The following is a 14,701-nucleotide window of genomic DNA, read 5'->3' as shown; positions in this document are numbered from 1 at the left end:
AAGGCAACTTCAGCAGCATACATATCACTGGATCCAAGCAGATGCAGGCCCAGCACCCAGAATGTGCTTTAAACTCAAAGCTGAGAAATCTACAACAAAAGGTCTGGGAAATGTCTTATAAGACATTCCTGGTTTTTAAAATAAAATGCTGTGTGTGGGGGTGCTGGTTTCCTGACAAAGTGAAAAGAATCCACTCTATTAACCACCCAGAATTGTGCTGGGTAGTGTGAGAAAGGAAAAATATATATTTACTTATAATATATAGATATTATATAAAAATATAATTATATAACATACATAATTGTATATAATGTGTGTTATACATTATATATAGCATATGTAATATGTAATGTTAGGATATATTTATATATTATCATATGTTTATATTGTTATATCTGTAATTATTATAATCATGTTATTGCATTATATGCAACTATCAAAAGTATTACGTACATCATTATAAATATGCATAAATATAAAAATATATCACATGTAATATATGATATATATTACATACATTATTTAATATTTATATATAGAATACAATATATAATTATATGATACGTGTATTTTATGTAATATATGTAAATATGTTATGTTTTACAATAAATATATATTTATTACTTAAGCAGGTTACTGCATCTTTGTAGAGTTTTCAATCTAGCAGAAGTCTTTAAATAATTTTTAAATATAATAATAAGTGTATACATATATGATTCAGTTGTATGAGGTACTGATATTGGATTATAATAGCCAAATTCATAGAGATAAAAAGTAGAATAGCAGGGGTTGGACAGAGGGAACTGGGGAATCCATTCTTTCATGAACATATTTTCTGCTTATAGTGATGAAAAATCTAGAAATTTACAGATATATGATTGTGAAACAATATGAATGTACTTAATGCCACTGATTTTTTTACACTGAAAATGATTAAAATGACACATTTTATTTTACTTGCATTTTAACACATTTAAAAAAAATGTAAGGTGTTTTTAAAAAGCCTCGTATGCTAAAGTATATTGCCTAGCTTGAATAACTTCCATCCATAAAGACCTCAGAATGAGGAAAGTTTAAGGAAGATTGGACTAATTGGAGGAAACTTGTTTTGTTTGCAGTGCTGAGGATGGAACCCAGGGCCTTACAGATTTGAAGCATGTGCTCTGCCACTGAGTCACCCTCCAAGCCTTTGAGGAAAGTTATACAGAAAAGGAAAAAAGATGAACCAGCTAAGATGAAAGTGTACAGTTTGGAGAAGGGGGAGTAAAGAGAGAATAGCTGAGGCAGAGGCCCAAAGCTAATGGTGAATATAGTCTGAACGATGAGCCAAATAGCCTGAGTGAAAGAGGTGTATTTGCTTCAGAGTGCAGTAGGAACTATGGCTGCTTGAATGGCATGGGGCAAGACCAAAGAGGAACCTGAATAGCAGGCTGACATTTGAAATGGAAGCTTTAGGCACTAGGAATTCATTCTCATCTTTTAAAATTTCATTTTTTTTGCTATTGAAATCTGAGCAACATCTATGCTCCACTGTATTACAATCAGCCAATAAGCCTGGTTTTAATCATTCACTAAAGATATCGCCATTGGGGGAATCTGGGTGATGGGAACAAAGAATTTTTTGCACTATTTTTGTGACTTCTTGAGGGTCTGAAATTATTTCAAAATTTAAAAGGTAGAAAATGGCAGAGGGATTAATCTGTCAAGATTATCTGTGTACACAATAGTTTGGAAAGAGAAGACATTGAGGCAGGATGAGCAAAATTGTTCCAAGTAGATATTTCCCCACTTACTCTCTTCAACATGATTCATTCAGAACAGAGATAGGCCCTGATACACAAACTCTCATTCACACTGTTCAGCCAAGGAGAAGATTTTGAGTTTATTTAATTTATGTGCCAAATGCTGTATTGCTAGAAGAGGATGTTTGAATTTAAGAGTTTGGAGTTAAGAGTGACTTTAAAGGCAGTCATGTAGAGGTAAGTCAAGTCTTGACCTGTTTATGAAGAGATTGTGAGTGATTCCATTTGCTCAGCTGTTGGACCTGTATGCTGGAGCTTATTGTCAAGGAAAATACAGTGGAAATACCTCTAAAGGCCTAAAGCCTACAAACAGGATACCAGGCTTGGTGCAATCTTCTGCAGCAAGTGAGTGAGGCTCAGGCAATACATTTTGCCCATCCTAAGTCATGACGACTCAGAAGCCCATTGTCCAAATATCATGTGCTTGCCCAACCAACACCATTCAGTACCCAAAACTCACAGAAGTGGGGAAAAAAAACACCAACAAGCAAATTTTCTCCTCCTTTCCTTTCTTGTGTTTCTTTTCAGGAAACAAATGTTGGTTGAGGTAAACAGTGATTGAATGAACAGGAGTTTAAGGACATCCTTCTGATTCATATCTCCTTGGATGAGCTACTTCAAGTAAATCCCACCAGCTGCCTCCAGCTGGTTGCCAGTACACAGGCCAAAAGATGAGGTGGAAGAATGACGAGAAGGGGGGGATCCAACATGGCTGCCAGCGAGGAAGCAGCGATTCCAATGTCTCCACATTAACCGGATCAGAAAGACCCATTGGAACAGCGGCAGTCTACCTACTGAGGAACTTCTAGCAAAATTCCGTTAAGAGGGGACCTGCCGGGAATTGGTAGGTTTATTAGAAGTGTCAGTTTGTCCCAGACAAGTGGATCTTGGCCGGCCACGCGGGCGTAGAGGTACAGTCCCGCAGCCACCAGCCGCTTCTGCAAGCGGCCAGCGGCCCAGAGCGGCGCGGCCCGCCCAAACCTGCAGACGGCACCCGCCATCCCACCGTCCCGGGGAGGCCCTGCTCTCACTCTGTGAATGGCCACCCCGCCCGTCCGGATCTTAGCCACGCGGCCGCAGCTGCCTGGCTCTACAGGCAGCCCCCGGCGGCCCGGCGCAGCGAGAATTGTCCCCGCCTGGCCCAGCAGACAGCCTGTGCCCTCCCGGCTCTACTAACAGCCCCGCCCACCCGGCAAACGGCTCTCCCCCCTGAGACAGCGTAAAAGGAATCTAACCAACCCTTTACGAAATAGCGAACTGGGTACTAAAACCAGAGATTGTGTCAGACCAGAGACAAGCCAGTTCCACCCCTCCCTTCGGACACTCCGGCAAGGAGCCAGGGGCCCGCCATAGCAGAGAGGGGAAGTCATCAAAGTTCATCCAAAGAGATTCCTTCCCAGCGGAATCTACTTTAGCAGGTGTGTGACTCCCACCCACATCAGATACAAACAACCGGGAAACTTCAAAATCTCTCCGTGGGCGTGACCGTAAGGGCCAAAGGACTCTCGACCCCCCAACTCCCCCTACTGCCAGTGATGTGGGCGTGACTGTAGGGGCAGAGGGAAGCAGAGAAGACTCCCCACCCCCAAATCCCCCAACCGCGAACTGAGAGGGTGTGACGGTAGGGGCGGAGGGAAACAGAGGACACTCCAGACCCCCAACTCCTCCTACTGCCAGCAGAGTGGTTGTGACTGTAGGGGCTGAGGGAAGTAGAGGGGATCCTCGACCCCCAACTCCTATTACCACCAGCAGTGACACCAATGGTCTTAGCTGCCAGATTCCGAAGGTGTGCCCACCAAAGGGGTCCGGAAAAATTAAACAATTGACTCCCAGACCACAGCTCCACAGCACTGGAGCTTAGATGAATGACAGAGAGAGTGCTCAGTAGTTAGGGAAATAGAGCACTCGGTGGGGCTGAAAGTGTAACCAATCCTTGGGGAACTGCCTCCGGTGAGCAGGACCTGGCTGGCTGGCAGGAGGAAGGGGAGGAGGGGCCGTAGAAGTGAAACGGCTCTGGACCAACAGGATTGAGAGACTCCCAGGAACCACCTTACAGGGATTGCTGTTGACACATTGAGGGCAAAACTCAGCCCGGAGGGCACAGCTTTGCCTACGGGAAGAGAAGAAAATGAATCTCTAAGACCTAATTTTATTTCCTATTTCATTTTATTTTTTCTCTCCCTTTTCCCTCTCTCTCTCCCCTTCCAAGTTTTACTGCTCTTTCCATTCTCCTCTATGCTATCTATCTCCCTCTCCTTCTTTCTTTACAAGAGCACCTACCTTCCCTTTCCCCCCAACTTTCATCCCAAGCATTACGTCCTCCATTTCACATAACTGTCTAAATGCAAATAGGTGTGCGCCCTCCCCTCGTGCCTGCAAGGTAGGCGGACCTGCAACCCATCAGCAGGTCAGGCCCAGCAACCTGGGAGTGGCAGAGCCGCCCCATGCACCTGCAAGGTAGACGGACCTGCGACCCACCAGCAGACCAGGCCCAGTGGCCTGCGGAGGGGCAGAGCTGCCCCCTCCCCCCGTGCCAGCAAGGTAGGCGGAACTGTGACCACCAACAGAACAGACTCAGTGGCCTGCGGAGGGGCAGAGCTGCCAACCACGCCTGTAAAGTAGGCGGACCTGCGACCCACCAGCAGAATAGGCCCAGCAGATCAGGCCCAGTGGCCTGCTGAGGGGCAGAGCCGCGCCCTCCACCCGCGCCTGCAAGGTAGGCGGACCTGCGACCCACCGGCAGGTCAGGCCCAGCAACCTGCGGAGTGGCAGAGCTACCCCCTCCCCCCGCGCCAGCAAGGTAGGCGGAACTGTGACCACCAACAGAACAGGCTCAGTGGCCTTCGGAGGGGCAGAGCTGCCAACAATGCCTGCAAAGTAGGCGGACCTGCAACCCACCAGCAGAGTAGGCCCAGCAACCCGCGGAGGGACAGAGCTGCCCCACGCGCCTGCAAGGTAGGCGGACCTGCGACCCACCAGCAAATCAGGCCCAGCGGCCTGCTGAGGGGCAGAGCCACGCCCTCCCCCCACGCCTGCAAGGTAGGCAGATCTGCGACCCACCAGCAGAGCAGGCCCAGCGGCCTGCTGAGGGGCAGAGCTGCCCCCTACCCCCGCGCCAGCAAGGTAAGTGGAACTGTGACCATCAACAGAACAGGCCCAGTGGCCCACAGAGCAGCAGAGCTGCCAACCACGCCTGCAAGGTAGGCGGACCTGCGACCCACTGGCAGAATAGGCCCAGGAACCCGCAGAGGGGCAGAGCCACCCCACTTGCCTGCAAGGTAGGCGGACCTGCGACCCACCAACAGAACAGTCCCAGTGGCCTGCAGAAGGGCAGAGCCGCCTCCCACGCCTGCAAGGTAGGCGGACCTGTGACCCGCCAGCAGAACAGGCCCAGCGGCGTGCGGAGGGGCAGAGCTGCCCCCCCCCCCGGTGCCTGCAAGGTAGGCGGAACTGTGACCACTGACAGAACAGGCCCATCGACCCACAGAGGGGCAGAGCCGCTGCCCGCGCCTGCAAGGTAGGTGGACCTGCGACCCACCGGCAGAACAGGCCCAGTGGCCTTCAGAGGGGCAGAGCCGCTGCCCGCGACTGCAAAGGAGGCGGAACTGCGACCACCGACAGGACAGGCCTAGCGGCCCACAGAGGGGCAGAGCAACCGCCTGCGCCTGCAAGGTAGGCGCACCTGCTACCAACCAGCAGAACAGGCCCAGCAGCCTGCCGATGTGGTAGGCACATTGCCCCAATTGGAGGAGGAGCAGAGCCCCTGCCCGCGCCTGTGCGGGAGACTTTGCAACTATACAAGAGTAATACAAATATATAGGGGGAAAATTCAATAACACAACAGTCTCAGTAAGCAGAAAGAAACGCGAACAGTATGAAGAGACAAGGAAAGAAAGGACCACAAGCAATGCAGGTCAACTCAAATGTTAGAAGAGGTAATATCTGCAGCAGATGGAATGTCAGATAAAGAATTCAGGAGATACATGCTTCAGATGATCTGGAGTCTCAAGGAAGACATTAGACAGCAAAATCAGACAATGAAAGATCACTTCAACAATGAATTATGTAAACAAATCCAGGAAGCAAAAGATCAACTATACAGGGAGATAGAGGTTATAAAAAACAAACAAACAGAAATCCTAGAAATGCAGGAAGCAATAAACCAACTTAAAAACTCAATTGAGAATACTACCAGCAGAGTAGAACACTTAGAAGATAGAACATCAGACAATGAAGACAAAGTATTTCAACTTGAGAAGAACATAGACAGCTCAGCAAGAGTGTTAAGAAACCATGAGCAGAACATCCAAGAAATATGGGATAACATTAAAAGACCAAAGTTAAGAGTCATTGGGATACAGGAAGGCACAGAGCTCCAAACCAAAGGAATGAGCAATCTATTCAATGAAATAATTCGAGAAAACTTCCCAGACTTGAAGAACTAACTGCCATGTGGGCTCACTAGTTATTCCCTAGAGGCTATCAAACTTCTTTTAAAATGATTGCTTTTCAATAACTTTCAATAATTATTTTGTAAATAAAAATTGAAAACAGATGTCATTACTGTCTTTTACAATGTAAAATCCTGGGGTTCATGAACAACCTCTTGGGAAATGCTACCTAAATTCAGATTTCATATCTACTGTCATAGATCAGAGTCACTCAGTGTTCATTAAATGTTCTTCATGTACCCGAATCTGGATGTGAACCTGGGCAAGAGGCAAGTGGCATTCAGTTATATTATTTCTTGTAACCACTCTACCAAGAAATCAGGCCAGTTCTTGAACATTGTGAACCTAACAATGAAATACTACAGGAAAGTTAATGGTTAAACAGAGTAAGGCACCAGGATCAGCAAGTACCATAGTTTCTCAAGAAACCCAGAAGCTTCTACATTGGAATTGTGACAAAATTCTCCATCCATTTCCCCATCCTTCTGTGACTAAACCTGCTCATTGGGCTGGGTATATATCTCAGTGACAGAGTTGCCTAGCATTTGTGAGACTCTGAGTTCCATCCCCAACATGATAAAAAATCTTTCTTGGCTTCAAGCATTAGCATTTGAGAAAAAAATTAAAAATAATCATTCAATTTTCTTTCTGTTTCATTTAATTATTGGTTTTGTTACAACAATTTTCTGCTATTTTCTTTGGCCAAGATTCAGCATTTCATTGACACTGGAAGTTAAATAAGTTCTTATGGGTTGGACTTAGAACCTACTCAAATTTATATCATTGATTTTTGGGAAAATGGGATCTGAATTAAAAAAAAAATTACAAACACATTTTTAGAACTGACTCTATGTAAGCTTGAAACTGCTTGTGTCCTACATGAAAATTACCCAAAGGATACAAAGGATAGAAAAAAGGAGAGAAAGGCAATAAGATATATCTGACATTGCAATTCTACCAAGTGTAGATGATTCTTTGAGTGTTCTGAAAGCCTTTTAGGATCTTGCTTTTGGGATAAACAGCAGTTAAAGTGGTGCTAAAGTCATAGGAAACTGCTAACCTCAGCACTTTCCTTGAAGTGGGTAACCCTCTGCCTGAGATGGGCTGAACCTGGTCCTCATTCTACAACCATTTCAGTAACTAATACTCCTTCCTAAATGAAGAGAGGGACAGTCAGGTTCACATGTCAATGCTCACTTGAATTCATGGAGAGCACTTTTCTGGCTTTGGGAGAAGATACCAAAGACCCAGAAAACACGAACGAGGAAGACAGTTTCTGCTCAAGATATTATGTATCTGAGATAAGCTTGGATTTCACAACAGTCAATTTTTATACCTTTAAGCCCTCTAGCTTTTATCAGCTTTATTTTAGGAGATCTAGGATCTGTTTCTTGGTTGGCTTTTTCTTCTTAAATTGTGTTTGTTATCATTATAATCCACTGGAGGCAAAGTCACACTAGAATAAAGCTTTGGTAGGTTCATATTTGACATGGAAATATTAGTTCCAAAAATTGTCCTAGCTGAAGTTTCAAAGCTCATTAGCTGAATATTTTCTCAGATGATTCCCATTGCTAAAACATTTTCTCTGTGTCCCATTAAAACTCTCCAGTGTGGGCTAGGGAATGTAGCTCAGTAGTAGAGTGTTTGCCTACCATGCATGAGACCCTGGGTTCAATCCTTACCACTGCAAAAAACAAAACAAAACAAAACAGCAGCTCTTCAGTGTGTTCTGTGCTCAGCAGCAGAGTGTCTACAGGATAACACTGACTGGGTACAATTGGTTATAACATTCGCTTGCCAAATATACAGAAATATATGCAATATCATGATAATGGAGTTCTTAGGCAATGTGGCAGAACTAGTGAGTATGGTGTAGGCCATGTTGTCCAAAAGACAAAGAAAAGCAAAATCAGACCTGCTCAGGAGCACACTTCAGAGCCAAGAAAGGCGACTCCCTTCCTAGAAGCTGTGCAATCATGGAAACTTTGGTTATTTAGTCATATTTTCTGGAATACACTATTTAATGATTGTGCTAATTAAATGGTTATGTGGGGGTGGTATCTCAGGAAACTTGGAATCTGACTCCTAACCTCATAAGATAAAGCTGGACTGGGTTGAAAGGTGTGGAGAAACAGTGACAAGAGATATAGTAAGAGACAAGGAAAATATTAAGAGGAAGAAATAGAGAAATACATGAAGCAAAAAGAGACATGAAGCAACAAAGAATTTAATCATACTTTGATTAAATATTTAATAGAACTTTTACATCAGCAGTGACTTAAGCCACTGGAATAAGAAGTGGCTTTTCTTTTGTCCCTAGGCCAAATGTTGCACAGTGATACAAATTAGGTTTTATGATTGTCTTTTAATTAAAAAATGTAACTGTCCTGAACTCTTTGAAAAATTTCTCAATTCAGGTTAGAATTAACCAATCTAAATGACTTAGTCCTGAAAATGCTGAACACCATGGCTCATGCCTATAATCCCAGCAACTTGGGAGGCTGAGGCAGGAGGATCTCAAGTTCAAGGCCCGTTTCAGCAACTTAGTGAGATCCTTAACAACTTAGCAAGACCCTGTCTCAAAACTTTTTAAAAATAAAAAAAGGCTGGGGGGATGTGGCTCAGTAGTACAGCACCATTAAGTTTAATCCCCAAATGCCAATAACCAAACAAACATGAAGCTAATTTGTTGGATAATTAATATGACTTTAAATGGCTTTTCCCAGAGGTTTCTAAGTGCAGGCTATAAAATATTATGTTTGCATCAAAGTTATCCTTGAGCCAGGTGCAGTGGTGCCTGTTTGTAATCCCAGGGTCTCTAGAGGCTGAGGCAGGAGGATTGCGAGTTCAAAGCTAGCCTCAGCATGAGCAAAGTGCTAAGCAACTCAGTAAGACCCTGTATCTACACAAAATAGGGCTGGGGATGTGGCTCAGTGGTTGACTGCCCCTGAGTTTAATCTGCTCCCCACCAAAAAAAGAAAGTTATCCATGAATTACCAGCACCAATCTATAGTAGATATTTGCAGGCTTATGTGGTTCCTATTGATCTGAGGCTGTGTTTTCTGAGTTTGTAACTACTGATGCTTTGTCACCTGTATTTTCATCTCTGTCTAGGAAGAGAATCCCATGTAAAACAGGAACTTTTTTTTTCTCAGGAGTTTGACCTGAAATTGATCTGGGAAATTGTGTGTATGTGTGTTTGTCTTTGTGTCTGTGCTCTCTAAAACTTTAAGGACAAATGCCTTCTTTATTTGAGTTGAGGTTTGAAAAACACAAACACTACAACTGCAGTTCAAAGAATTGTCTTCCGCTTCAAATTTAGAGCTCCCATATTGGGTTGTATTTTCAAAACGCACCAAAAGAAATTTGGGGAAGTTTATATATTTTGCCACTAGTGGGCGCCAGAGGTACAGTGAGACACTAGATAAATTTAAGAAAGCAATTTTCCTTTTGTTGGATTGAAGAAATGAAAAGATTAATTTTTAATAATTTGAGGATTCCTTCAGATTTTTTATTTTTCAAGTTGGGATGATAAACAATAAGACTTCAGATTCTATTGGATGCTCTTTGATTCTCATATCAAATGAGTAAGAATGATTTAATTTTCCAGAGAAACAAAAGGAGTCAGAACAACAACTGCTTATCAGCTTCCTGGGGCTTACTATGCACCAGGCACTGTGCAAAAGGGTTTACAGGACATATCTCATTTAATCCTCACAGGAATGTTAGAGAGTGGATGCTATTCGTATTTCTATTTACCAAATGTAAAACACTGGGGCATAGAGGTTAAGAGACTTGCTTAAGGTGAGAGAAAGTGGTAGAACTGAAATTCAGACCCTGGACTATGTGGCCCTAGAACCTAAATTTAATTGTATACCACACCACTTACCTGTTTATTCTACAAACTTTCTACTAGGTTGAGTAATAAGGAATGTTATACCAATTAGGTGTGAGTAGGCCTTTGAGTAAACTCAGAATGTTTCAACTACATAATGATTAAATGGGACAAAGAAAAAACCCAAACAAATAAATAAAGCAAGACTGAAAACTCCTAGCTGGGGAAAATATCACCTAAAAAAATAATCTCTGCAGGTATACTTCTGGATGTATTGAAGATCATAGGGGACCCTTAAACTGTCCATTCAGATTTGGTTTCCTTAGCCTGAGAGTCCAGAGTTTTGGTTTCTCAGCTGTTGGGGAGAGCCAATGTCTTTAGCCCTGGAAATGGGAGTATTGCCAACTGGAGAAAATTCTATCTAGTCAGAGACATTCGTTTTGTACTCTACAAAACAAAGTCATGTTATTTATTTGTGCTATAGCCCATTTCACTTATAGGGCTGTCAGATGACAAAGATACAGAAAAATGTCTTTCTTGACTCCTAATGATAGAAGAAATGGACTTATAAGAATATAGAAAGTAATATTAAAGCTCTCAGCTATGTGTGAAAATAAAAGGTGAAAAGAGGCCTTAAAAATCCAAAATGGCTGAAAGACCAAGACTCATGTGATTGTGAATATACCATATTGTCAATTAACCTTCTCGATTATAGCTTTATTTCTCTTTCTTTTCTTTCTTTCTTTCTTTTATTTTTCTGTGGTGCTGGGGATGGAACCCAGAGCCTTGTGTATGGTAGGCAAGCACTCTACCACTAAGCTTCATTCTCAAACCCCTGATTATAACCTTCTATAGCTAATATTACAACTACTTTGCACTTTAAAATTTTTAGCATAAAGAATGTAATAGGGACTTTAAATTGTGACATTTATATGCTCTAAGTAGTTTGCTAAGATCTTGATTTGAATTATATTATTTAATCCCCACAAAACCCCTTTTCAGCAGTTATCAAAGTACCAAATGAACATAGCTGAACAGATAGTACCTAGGAGTCCTATATTGAAAGCACATCTACTTCCACTCCTCTCAATTCGTGTGTCTTTCTTCTAAGAGACAACCATTGTCATCTCTGTTGTTTTTTTTTTTTCCTTTTTACGTTGCTATTTAGCTCTATTTCCCAAATTACAGTTTATATTGCTATTTGTTGATGTTTCAATTTTAGGTGTTTTCTATTCACTTCCTATAGGAATATGATGATTTAGGTCCCTTACAATCCTTCCCCCTCCTTACATACACACACTTCTCCTGTTGTTCTGAGTTAATAATGATGTGCCTATCACTACTAACCCAACACCAGATTTTCCAAAAGGACCCTAAAACTCTTCCCAATATGGTCAATATGCCAGGTAATTTAATGATTCCATCTATTTTCTGAAAATACCTTTCCAGAGCCTTTGATCTACCTGTTAACCCACAGCATATTTGTTTTCTTGGGCTTTCCTTTCACCTTCATCCTGAGAATTGTCTTCACCAGTCTCATATGTTATGTCCTACACTTCCTGTGTTCCATGTTATCCTCTGACCACTGCCTCATCTTGTGGAGTACATATTCTAGTGGATTCTTGAGAAAGCATTCATGAGAAGTAAATTTTTTCAAACATTATCCCTGGCATTCTGGAATTTCATAATAATGTGCCTCAGTAGATAACATACTATCATTGTACTTGATACTTAGTTGACCCTTTAATCTGTAAGTTCATTTGTTCATGGGGGAAAACATTTTTAAAATTATGATTTGATTATTTCTTCTCCTCTGTTTCTTTCAGTTCTCTCTAGGCACTTGTAAAGGATATTAGTTTTCTAATTCTCATTTTTTTGTCTTTTTCCCTTTCTCATTGCCTTTGTGTTCTACATCTTCAGAGCTTAATGCAAATATATCCTCCATTGAATTAAAAAGTAAATACTTCTGCTCTAATAGTTTGGATTGTCAAGAGCTCATCCTTGTGCTTAGAATGATTTATTTTGTTTCTAGCATCAGGCTTTATTTCATGGATATAATGTTTCTATGTGTCTCCACAAGACTATGAATTATACGGTTTACTTTATAGCTTCTTTCGCTCCCTGCATTATTTCTAATTCTTCCAAGTTCCTTTTATCAATATTTGTTTTTTTATCAATTTTTTTAAAGAGAGAGTGAGAGAGGAGAGAGAGAGAGAGAGAGAGAGAGAGAGAGAGAGAGAGAGAGAGAGAGAATTTTTAATATTTATTTTTCAGTTCTCGGCGGACACAACATCTTTGTTGGTATGTGGTGCTGAGGATCGAACCCGGGCCGCACGCACGCCAGGCGAACGCGCTACCGCTTGAGCCACATCCCCAGCCCCTTTTATCAATATTTGATCAAGATTCTTTTTTAAGTATTCTCCAATGTTTTATTTATTTACTTATTAAATTTTTAAAAATTTGATGAACCTTTATTTTATTCATTTTTTTAAATATGTGGTGCTAAGAATTGAACCCAGTGCCTCACATATGCTAGGTAAGTGCTCTGCCACTGAGCCACAACCCCAACCCCAATGTTTTATTTATTTAACCATTCATTTGAATTTAGGATGGCAGAAACTTGAAAGACACTGTGTGTGTGTGTGTGTGTGTGTGTGTGTGTGTGTGTGTATGTGTGTTTTGGGGCAATTATTGACTGGTGGGACTTATTATCTCCTTAGGTGTACCTGATCCTTTCATTGACAACCCTACAAATTCAGTAACTGTGAGTCTTCTCTTTTAAACCAATCAAATTCCCTAAAGAGAAATTGTTACTGGAATCCTAGGCCAAAGGCTTGATTCTTGAGTTGCCAATGAATCAGGTCCAGCCACTCACACCCAAAAAACAAACAGCAAAAACAATAGTAAAAACAGGAGAGGAACTTTAATCAGTATAGATATAGTGGGAAGACAAAGAAGACCAGTATTTCCAGACCTCTTTGAGAGGTTCCTACATGAGCTTTCAGATTATATAAACAAGAGAGATCAGAAATATGCGTACTCAAGCAATCTTGGACAAATCTGTGGTCAGGTTGATTATTATCTAAGGATTGGTCAGGCTGGGTCTTGTCTTTGATAAGAAATTTACTGTTGCCTGGAGGGATAGTTTTGACTCATCACACAATGTTGAATAATCAGACTTGCTCTTACTGGAATTGAAAGTGACTCAGAACAAAGGAGACACCTGCAAAATGGAGGCAGAGATGCCAAAATTTTATCTTGCATTCAGTAATCCTGCACTGGACATTTGCAAGTTCAAGTGAAGAGTCTAAGTCCTTGTTACAGAGTCTTTCAATATCCTGCCTGGTGGATATAAGTCTAATTGCTAGCCTTAAAAATACTGATGGGACAAGTGAAGGGAGAGGAGTTGTTTACTATTGCCCTTGTTGAAGCCAAGCATGGTAATCCCACTTAAAACCATCACCAGCATCTTTGTAACAAGAACCAATATTTATTGAGGTCTTTCTTCATCAAACACAAATGTGTATGTACAGCATGTTCTTTACACAACTATTTAACATATAAAAATTGGAAATAATCTAAATGTCCAAAATACGAGATTGAGTACAAGCATCATGGTGTATTGACAAACAGAAATGGCAGGTAGCTATTAAAAACAATCTAATAGCTCCAGTTATTGGGGCCAGATACCTCCCACAGAGCTACTTACTTGAGGTTTCATTTCAGTGGAACTGGCCTTACCATCACCACTACCCCAGCCACCAAGAGTTGGATTGGAAGAGAGTCGAAGTTGCCCTTTGGGAATTGCCACAATGGTGAAGGGAGACTATCACATCTCCTCTTCTTTTTTTCTTAGAGAAGGGAGTTAATGATGTGCTGGTAAATATTTAATATTTAATATACTGTATAGAGGTATCTCCACAGTATACACACTCCTACCATGGGCAATTTTAAACTACCAATGTGACTAACTGGCTAATACATTTTCTGAAAACTTAAGGATTGGCTTTCATGAGCTAGGTGAGTTGATTCCAGCACACCATTGGAGGGAGGCATCAGAGAACTACTGTGGTTAGCCATGTGTTTAGCCACCACGTTTGCTTTGCAGACCAGACCTAGTACCACTGGAAAGAATTCAAGAATTCTAGAACTGAGAGAATGATGGGGTTACCAGGTAAAAAGGAAGAAAAACTCTTCTTGGGTTTCTGATTCCAGAGAGTATGGAAGCCAGGGCCTTGGAGGAGATTATGAACCACAGGTTTTCCAATCCCTTGGCTCGCCTCCTGAGAAAAACACATGGCATGGAGTCAAGAGGTATATGCATCTGGGGAATGTACAAAGATCGCCAACTGGAAGATGCAAGGGACCTCCAGTGCCTAGGAGGTGCTGTTCATCACTGAGCTCCTCAGGAGAGGGCCCAATTGCAGATTCAATAAGAATAGGTGGCAAGTAGTCAACTGTTTTTTGTTTTTCTTCTTTTGATCCAGTACCAGAAGGGTAATTATGTACCACAAAGTAGGCAGGACATGGAGCAAAGAGAGGGAATGAGGAGGAGGAGGAGGAGGAGGAGATCTTTGAATCAAATAGGAGATTAAAGTTGCAAAACAAACAGA

The sequence above is a fragment of the Spermophilus citellus genome (genome assembly GCF_964194105.1).
Source record: "Spermophilus citellus genome assembly, chromosome: X".
Taxonomy (NCBI): Eukaryota; Metazoa; Chordata; class Mammalia; order Rodentia; family Sciuridae; genus Spermophilus; species Spermophilus citellus.
Note: the sequence above shows the minus strand (reverse complement) of the source record.